This window comes from Mirounga leonina, unplaced genomic scaffold, assembly GCF_011800145.1.
Source record: "Mirounga leonina isolate KUSES-001 unplaced genomic scaffold, KU_Mleo_1.0 Mir_366, whole genome shotgun sequence".
Taxonomy (NCBI): Eukaryota; Metazoa; Chordata; class Mammalia; order Carnivora; family Phocidae; genus Mirounga; species Mirounga leonina.
The window spans coordinates 26,767,024-26,777,376 of record NW_023270709.1 but is presented as its reverse complement, the minus strand read 5'-3'; positions in this window follow the sequence as shown (position 1 = coordinate 26,777,376).

Sequence of the window (10,353 nt, the reverse complement as noted above, 5' to 3'; positions counted from 1 at the left end):
ACCATGATATAACACTTTTCATAGAAACGGAAAATATACCTGACTGTGACAGAGATTCTCCATAACAGTGGAAATGTAGATGATTTTTATTCTTGTGTCCAAGCTTTTATGTTTTTCAAAGTTTCTACCATAAGCATGGATTACTTTATTATTAGCAAACAACATGCTTCTCTTAAAAATATGATAAAACTTATTTTTTAATGTGTACCAAGTTTCCCTAGACACCCGAGTAGTATAGTCTGTGCTCTCTTTCTGCTCTTTATCTGGACTTTTCACTGAAATTATTTCTTTGTTTTTTTATCTAAGATTTATCATATATATATATCCATATATATATATATATATATATATATATATATATATATATATATATCCATGAACATTATGCTTTAGTTTGTCCTGGTTTTGAAATGTATATATGCGAGATCACAGTGTACTTACTCTTTTGTGTCTTGCTTTTTTCCCTCAATAAGAACCATCCCTCTGTATTATACTGGGACAGAGAGCTTTAGCTTGTTGATTTGCACTGTTTTCTATTTCATTTTATAAATGTGGCCCAATGTATTCACTTGTCTAGTTTACTGCTCATGGACATTCTCCTGGTTGTATGATGTGGCAAATTTAATTTTCCAAAGATGATTGCAGCAATTTCTCCTGACCTCCACTCCCTTCTTCCGTGTGTCTTGCCTCTTGCGCTTTCATCAAATCTAATTCTTGTCCCATTGAATCTGGGTGAGCTGTGACAGCTTGCACCAAGAGAGTGTGGAGGAAGTGAGGCTGTGTGACTTGCAAGGCCATGCCCTTGCTCTTTAGAGGGCTTGTGCCTTATTTTCTGGAACCCTCGGACTTCCATCTCTGAGCTCTCTCTCTCATGAGAATTTTGGTGATTCTGCAGCCACCAGGCCGTGAGAAAGCCCAGCTGTGTTGGAGACCTTGTCTGGGTGCCCTGGTTGGCTGTCCTAATATTGGAAACATCCTAGTTCAAGGACCAGAAATATGAGAGGAGTCTCCATGTTATTCCAGCTGGCAGTGGTCAAGTCTTTTCAGCTGAAATCCCAAACATCATGGCATAGCGACAAGCCAACTCCATTCTGCTCTATCTAAATTCCTGATCCAAAGAATCTGTGAGCATAATAAAATGGTCGTTGTTTTAAGCAATTAAGTTTGGGGTACTTTGTAACTTAAACAGTAATGGTTTCAGTTTATGTTCATCTGTTTATTAGCTGATCAGTTTTTTTAAAAACCCTTTTTGGTTATAATCTGCATTAAGAAACACATTTTACATGATCATGCTCACACTCACAAACCCACATGCCTGCCCTAACTGCAAAACAAAACAAAGTAGTAGATATGCCTTTTTGATGTAATTTGCTCTGCTACCTTCTCTCCTCCGTTCCCCTGTCCTCCCCTCTCCTTCCCTTCCCTACACTGCCCTTCTAGTCCCTTCCCTTCTTTCCTCTCTTTATTCAATTTCAACAAAGCTGATCACAACCAACTAAACTGATTTTATAAATAATGTCTCAATCAGCAGACTGAAGGAAACCAGTGTTAGAGGCTGCAGTTTAAGAGGTGACCTTAAACTCATTTTTATACCTTATAGAGTATGTATATATTATGTATATATTTCTATATCTTATATATTTACATTATATATACACACATATTTTAAGTTCTAAACTTAGTCAAATTGTTCGACATTGGCCCAAGGCTAAATAAATCGATAAAATAAAAACAAAAAGTATGGAAAGTGTAAATCTCATAAATCTAAACTTAATTTGGATGTTGAAGCATACCGAGACTCCAAGAATCCATCCTGTTTCAAGATGAAAGCCTGAGAGAGGTTAGTGATTTGCCCTTTGGGTTGCCAGCAAAGGAATCTTACAGAATCTGGATGAAGGAAGGATCCTTGCAAAAGGTACAGGTGGAGAGCAGTTTGGATCTGGGGATGAGATGGAGGATTGGGATGTCCTTTCTTGGCCTAGAAGAGCTTAAGAATATAAAACCTAAGTGTCTATATATACACTCTTAAGAGTCAAAACACAGATCCCTTAATCATGGCAAGATCCCAGCAAATACTCTCTTCTGTCTGGAAAGAAAGCCCCTAGAGAAACTATGACTTCAGAGATATTAACTACCTCTTCATTAACCTTCATATTGAACTCATAATCATTTTTGTAGTCAATCTCCTCAGCATCTATTTATTCCATGATCTTGCTGGTGTCTTTGGAAGAGACGGTTCAATGAACAAGAACAGATTGCATTTGGCCTCCTTGTGTATCTCTACTCTGTTCTTCACTTTCTCTCTTTATCCATGATACTTCTAATTATTATTTCCTCAACATCCCTTTACTTTCCCTCTTCACTCCCCCTGAATTATATGCATTTGCTGTTTGTAAATCTAAAATCTATGCATTTACACCAATGGTTAATTCATACGTGGGGGCAGTTTGGCATAATGGTTAAACAGATAGACTCTTATAAATTATCCCAACATTTAGTGGCTTAAAATAATAATAAGCATTTATTATCTCACAGAGTTTCCATGGGTCAGAAATTTGGGGGTGACTTATCTGGGTAGTGTGGGTTTGGGATATCTGATGAGACTGGAGTCAAGATATTACCTGGGAGTGGAGTCATCTGAAGACTTGACTGGGGCTGGAAGACCCAATTCCCAAATGGTTTGTATGGCTCACCTGGCTGTCAAGTCAGTGCTGGCTATTGGTAGAAGGCCTCAGTTCCTTGGCCTCGCCATAGGGCTACTCCAGGACTGTCTACATTGCATCTGACCTCCCCAAGAATGAGTGATCCAGGGAGCAAAACTGAAGTCACAATATCTTTTATGACCTAACTTTAATAGTCACAATATGATATTAGTTACATAGGTCAGCCTTTCCATTTTGGGAAGGGAACAATCCAAGTGTTTGCCCACCAGAAGGTGAGATTACCAGGGCCATCTTGGAATCTTACTATCACAGTTCTGGAGACAGATGACTCCATTTCAAATCCCAAGCCTATCACTAACTGGCTTTATGACTTTATTAGACTCGGGTACCTGGGTAGCTCAGTCAGTTAAGCATCTGCCTTTGGCTCAGGTCATGATCCTGGGGTCTTGAGATTGAGCCCCACAACTGGCTTCCTGCTCAGAGGGGAGTCTGTTTCTCCCTCTCCCTCTGCCCTTCCCCCCCACCACTCCCACTTGTGCTCTCTCACTTTCTCTCTCTCAACAAATAAATAAAATCTTAAAAAAAAAAAGAAATTTATTAGACTCTATTTCTCAATTTTCTCATGTTTAAAATTGGGATGAGAATAGTATGGTAGATTGTACTATTACTCCCAAATTTTTGCTGCACATTTGGGAGGATTATATATCCCTGCCCATCAACATGGATTTATAATACACCTCCCCATGTGAAGGGTACACTTTCCCACCACATCGACATCAGTCATCACCGCATGAGTTGCTTTGGTTGATACAATATGAGAAGTGACATGTGCCCACTTTTCAGCAGAATCATTAACAGCAATAAGATCCCTTTATGTCATGTTCAGCCTGGGTCCCTCTATGAAGAGAACACAGAACAGATCCATGACTGATCCACAAAGAAATGCAATGTGAGTCTGAAATAACCTTTACTATTGTTATTAACTAAGATTTGGGGGTTGTTTATTGTATAATTTGGCAAAAATCTAATTGATACAACTATTATCTACCCAGTAGGAGTGCTGCTAGGATTAGATGAGATCATTTTTTTGAAGTGCTTTCACACTGTTTGACACATAGTAAGTACCCTTCCATGTTATTATTACTATGATTATACAATCCTAAATTCACATGAGCTCAGTTTATAAGCTGTGCCATTAACTAATTTATAATGAGATACACTTGATATTAAAAGTAAATATCAGATGTGTGCTTACTTTCTTGTCAGGAGACCAAAATACAGATTAGAGGATATTTTTTGAGCATAGAGTTATAATAAGGGATCTTTTTATCATGCAATGGTCTCCGAATCAATCAGCATCTCCAGCTTGGGGACACTTGGGTACTGCGTTCTCATCTGTAGAAGAGACACATTGAACAAGTTATCATTCTTGAACTCTTCTTTTTCTAACTGACCACAAACCTTCCTTTTCTCGTAGTTGCTCTTACATGAACTCTCTGGACTTATAGGAACCATATAAGTAACTTACATAACTTATAGTAACCCAGGGCCTTAAGCTACAAGAGCTTACCTGTACTGTCTCTCTTTCTGGGAAAATTATTCCGAGGACTAACTCTGTCACCTTTTGTAAATTATTATTATTATCCCTAGTACAGTGAAAAGTTATTTTCATACTTTTAAAATTTATTCCTAAGCTGTCTTCTTTGATTTAGGGGTGGGGCAGAAAGCAGGGGGTGGAGTAGGAAACAGAAAGCAGTTTATAGGACAACATACTTAGTTTATGAAGCCTTAGCATAATCCTTGTCAGCTCCCCCATGGCCTCCGCCAGGGACACCCCCTTCTGTGATGTGGACAATTCAGGGTTTGGGGTTTTGTTTGTTTTCTTCCCCTGCCCTCCCCCCCAACCAAACACACACTTTGGCTTCATATAAAGTGCTCCCAATTCATTTTCCAATTAGAATGTGGTTCCTAAACTTTCCCTATGGAGAAATTCTGGAGCCCCCAATATTCAGAGATTTAAGAGATCACAGATGTCACAAAGCCTCCCATGTTCTCAAATAGAAAACATGAGCCCAGAGTAGTGAAACTCTCTCCTCAAGAAGCAGTTGCCCTCGGGACTTCCAGCAGCATGAGGCCCAGGGCAGGTATTTAGCACTAGACAACGTGGAAACACTGTTCTGTATATTAGTTGTTCAAGAACGAGCAATGTTCATCAGTTGTGTTTGGTCCCACGGCTTATCAGGGTATTAGTACAGTCCAGTTAAAAAGGAGAAACACCATTCTAGGAATTTCATATAGAAGGAATTTAACTGAGATAAGTATATAAATAGTTGATGAAAGAGAAACCAAAAGAGGGGTGAGGAGTAACCCAAAGACAAGTAGTGGCAAGAAGGTGCCACCTCTCTAAGGCTACAGGGACAAAGGGAAGAAGAGGGGATAACTATCACCTAGGGAGGAGTTGGGGCTGGAACGCCCAGTGTAGCTAGAGCTGAGACCACCAAGAGAAGGGCCATTTGATGAGACTGAGCCAGAGCACCAAGAGGCTGGAGAAACCCCAGGAAGTGAAGAGAGAAGGGGAGATGTGCCCTGGTCCCACCAACTTGTCCCACCAGGGTCTCCCATTGCTCAAATCTACTGGAAACCGGACAGCTAAGGAGCCTGGGAAATGATGTTTCCAGTGACACTCAGCCGCAGCAGAGGACAAGCAGAAATGCAAATATTTCTGCAATTTTTGAAGCCTGAGCATATGACCCAGCCTGCGCCCAACCAGGCCCCCTGTGTGCGAAAACACAGAGATACACTTCCATTTTTAAAGACATGGGATCACGAAGTCAGTTTCCCCTCGTTTTAAACAGGTTGTGATATATTCCTTGTGGTAGGTGTCCTCTAAGATGACCCCCACCGATCCTTGCCTCTGAAGGTTCGTACCCTTGGGTTATCCTTTTCCCTGAGTGTGTGTGTGCAAGTGACTTGTTTCCAACAAGTAGAATGTGTCAGAAGTGATGGTGTGTCACTTTTCAGATTAGGTTACAGAAGGTTGTGGCTTCTGTCTTGGGCCCTGACTTGCACTCTTACTCATGTTCACTCCCTCAGAAGAAAGCCATGTAAGCTCTCTTGTTGGAAGGCCCACAAGATGAGAAACAACGAACAAGGACTTGGGGCCCCCAGCCTAATAACCCTTCAGGAACTGAATCCTGCCAACAGCCACGTGCATGGGTTTGGAAGTGGACTGACCCCACACTGGGCCTCGAGATGACTACAGTCCTAGCCACCTCTTAAAATCAGCATGTGGAAGATCCGGAGGGCCCAGCATGGACCAGCTTCGATCCTGAAGCTGCCAAGTTTGGGGATAATTTGTGACGTGGCAATAGATAATAGATACATCCAGAGATGAACCGAACACATAGATAAAGGGAGAAGAGGGTATGGTTTCCAGTGTCTACTATGGACCAAGCACATTATCCCCCCTTAATCTTGACATCCATCCTCTGAGGTGGGGATACGACGGGTTCCATTTCCAGAGAAAGCAACTGAGGATAAAAAGGGAAGACACTTGCTCAAGGTTTTGCAAAAATATTTTGCCACACAGTTTGCAAAAAGTAGGACCTGATGCATGGCCACACCTGCGCTTTTATGTCCATTATCCCACAGTGTCCCAGAAATCACAGTGACCAGCCCTTATGGTTGCCGCCATCTTGTTTGGGTTGGGGACAAAGAAAAAGAACAAATTGATTAAAACCAAACATCTTCTTGCTTTCTTAAAATCGAATGCATCTCTCAGAAATTCTCTCTCTCTCAGAATGACATAAACCACCAAAAATAAGAAATAAGCCAGGCTTTGTTTCTGGTGTTCCTTAGTTAAAGACAAAGCTACTGAGGTCATTATGAAATTGGAGTCACGACCAAGTCAAATCAAACAAACCTCTGAAGAGACAGACAGTTCTTAGCTCCTTGGGCTACTAGACCACTGGTATCATTGTGTAATAAAATGATGTGACGCAGGGCGCCTGGGTGGCTCAGTTGGTTAAGCGACTGCCTTCAGCTCAGGTCATGATCCTGGAGTCCCTGGATCGAGTCCCGCATCGGGCTCCCTGCTCAGCAGGGAGTCTGCTTCTCCCTCTGACCCTCCCCACTCTCTTGCTCTCTCTCTCTCATTCTCCCTCTCAAATAAATAAATAAAATCTTTTAAAAAAATAAATAATGTGACCTGGGCAAGTTACCTAAGTCTCTGTGTCTCGGGCTCCTAGCCTACAAAGTGGGATAATAATAACACGTACCTCATAGACTCCTTATGAAGATAAAATAAGGTAGTGCTCGAGCCCATCGTGATCATTATAAGCTAATTAATGAAATGAGGTAGGAGCTACATTCCTCACCATCCAACTCTAGTTTGGAGAGCAGTAAATGTGGGTACCAGGAGCCTGTGTCTGATTCTGAGACACACTTCCGAGCTCCCAGCAGCGTGGCTCCTGATGATGGAGCCAGAGGACCGCGTGGCACTGCTGTCCCACGACGCGGGCGCTGAGCGCGCGGAGCTCAAGCCGAGCTCCGTGGGGACTGGGTCCCCCTGGAGCATCCACGGAGGCCCTGATAGGGGGTCTCTGCATATTTCAACACAGACCACCCGGTGCAAAAACAAAAAGGTCCTTTTCACAGATGCTAAGTGGAGAGGAAAGAGGGATTTTGGGCAGCAGGGGGGCAGTAGAAAGGGGGCCTACAGGAGAGAAATAGAAACTTACAGAAACACCTGTTGGAGTGTAGCTTTCATGAAGAACATTCGAGAAGATGGACACAAGGAGATTTAAATAATGTTTAAGAAGTTAGATCCCAGCCCCTTAGAGAAAGCTCTCCACTCCTGTCCACTGACTAACACCCCTAGAGGTCATGTGACTTCTACCGGGCTTTCCTATTTGGGGCTTCCATTGGTCTCGTGTCGCTGGAACTGGGGGGCAGAAGGCTGCCTGCGGGGTGTTCTCCTGCCCCCGCCCAGGGGACTCAGGGCGGGGCGGGGCGGGGCGGGGGGGCGCTCATTCCCCGGGAAGGAGGCCCCTGATGCCCAGGGGGGCGCCCACTGTCTGTGTTGTTCCCTCCGTAGAGAAAGCAAGAAAGCAGAGTCGAATAGGGAGAAGAAACCTTTTCTGTGTGGGTGTCCGCTGGGAACGCCAGCCTCCCAGCACTCGCGAACGTGGGCCGATCCTCCCAGAGGGAGAGAAGCACCTGTTGTTCTCAGTTCAGCGCTGGCCAGTCCCCAGAGGAGGTCCCCGGGTCACGGCTGCACAGCCGGGCTGCGGCCTCGCACCGTCTTGCTCACGGCATTCCCGGGCTTGGGCGCGCACAGTCCGCGCTCCAGGCGTCACTACCCGCCAGACCACGGCCACTCGCAAAGAGCGTGAGGGAAGTGAGCGGTGAGGCAGGCGAGTCTCTGTCTGGAGGGTGTTCTAGGTTTCCTCGTAGAATTTGGAAGGTAGCTGTGAAACCACCAGCTGGTGAGAAACAATACAGAAATAGACGTGGTAGGTACAGATCGCTCGAGCGAGGGACAGAAATCAGCCCGCGAGCACGGCAGGTGCGGCAGGACCCTTCCAGGTAGGAACGTAGCGAGAGCCAACACGCGGCCCTTCCCGGGCAGGCGCAACGAGTGTTCCAGGCAGGGGTGTGCCGGTCTTCAACGACTGCCTCCGCAGAAGTAAACAGAACACCCTGATTTGGAGCATTTACTAATTCCCATTAGTAAATAGAGCCGCTATGACCACCCTCAGGCTACCAGGGATACACTCTCCGCAGAGGACAAAGGAGGGAAGGAAGGATTCCAAACGGCATGCGGATTGTCCACGGGAGGCTTGAGAGAGTGAAGACGTCAAGGGCAGAAACACAAGTCGGCGTGTGGACACGTACAAACCACCGAGCTCTTCAGTGTCGGCGCACAAGACCAGCAGATGGGGCCCTCCACTCTTCCTCCGCAACCTGAAGGGACTAAGCTACAGGGAATGGAAGGTTCCTCTGTGTGCCTCCCTCTGTCCTCCCACAGGGCCCACCTACCCAAGACCCTTTTTTTTTTTAGATTTTATTTATTTATTTATTTATTTATTTATTTATTTATTTATTTATTTGAGAGCGAGCACAAGCAGGGGGAGGAGCAGAGGGAGAGGGAGAAGCAGGCTCCATGCTGAGCACAGAGCCTGATGTGGGGCTGGATCCCAGGACCCTGAGATTATGACCTGAGCCGAAACCAAGAGTCGGACGCTTAACAGGCTGAGCCACCCAGGCGCCCCTGAAACCTTCTTTTTAATAGCCTGCTGCATTTTTCTTTTCTCTGCCAAGGTTGCTCAGATACCAGGTCACGGTGAGTTCTCCATAGCCAGGCAGTCGAGTTGAGCCCAAACAGAGTGGGCAGCGTGTGGGGCATCCCTGTCTTGGGTGCCTCTGTTCCTGGAAGGCTGCTCAGCTAAGTTTTGAAAGGCCCACCCAGGCCACCGGGGCTGTTGCTTCGAAGGTGGGAGAGTCCTGCTGGGAGGGGGTGCGGGCCTCCCCCACCACTTACCACCGCGTGTCTGCCCGACTCTCTGCTTGAGGAGCTTCCTCCTGCCATCGGCTGGCTTCCATCAGAACAGGTAGTTCCTGCTTAGCATAACCCAGGGACTTCGGTCCTGCAGGGGAAGCCGGCAAACCCCTGAGGGCAATCCCAGTACCCTCTCCTACTTTTGCTTTCCCGCATTTGGAGATGGCCAGATGGATCCATAGACAATAGGTAGATAGAAGATCTCTATCGACATAGTTTTGCACATGTTTATATTAGGCTTTACCGGGAACAATGTGCTTTAAAAAAAAAAAAAAAAGATTGATTTATTTATTTAAGAGAGAACACGTGCCCGCCAGCGTGTGTGCAGGCAAGTGGAGGGGAGGGGGAGAGGGAGAATCTCCCACATGGGGCTCGATCCCCCAAGCCTGAGATCATGACCTGAGCCCAAATCAAGAGTTAGTCGCTTAACGGACTGTGCCCCCGACCCCGGGCGCCCCAGAACAAGGTACTTTCTCCTGTGCCTCCTCTTTTGATTCATTCTCAGAACTCTGGGAGGCGCTGTTCCATTTCACAGAAGAAAAGTCTAACCTCAGGGACGGCAGGTGACTTAGCCCCCCCAGTCAGACCCTCGGTAAATGGCCCAGCGGGAACACGAACCCAAGGAACTCAGCCCCAGATTCCCACGCCTTTCCAGAAGGTCTCCCTGCACGTCCGCTGTGTGTAGACGTATTTGCGTCAGCGCACATGCACCAACCACTTTGCATAGACTTGTGATATAGACAAAACCTGACCTTGATTGAAGAAAAAAAAGCAATAAGGAGACAGAGGCGGGGAAATTGGGAGAGTGTGTTTTCTGACTCCTGTGAGGAGGGCGGCAAATGGCCATGTCACCGGGGAGATGTCGTAAGCAGGTAACTGATCAAACTGCCTTCCTGCCTCCACGCGCCAGCCTTCACTTCCTCGCAACAGGCTGGGACTTGGGGAATCTCTTGCTATTACAATGTATCATCTATAACTCTCACTAAACAAATGGTGTTGAAAGTTAGACAATCTTATTTGTGTTGTTCTTTTGAGCTTCAAACAGTCCACACACATGATCGTTTTTCAGTCTCATAGTGACTTAAGCTAAGTATCCCCTCCATTTTACAGAGGCTCGAAATGACTAACTTG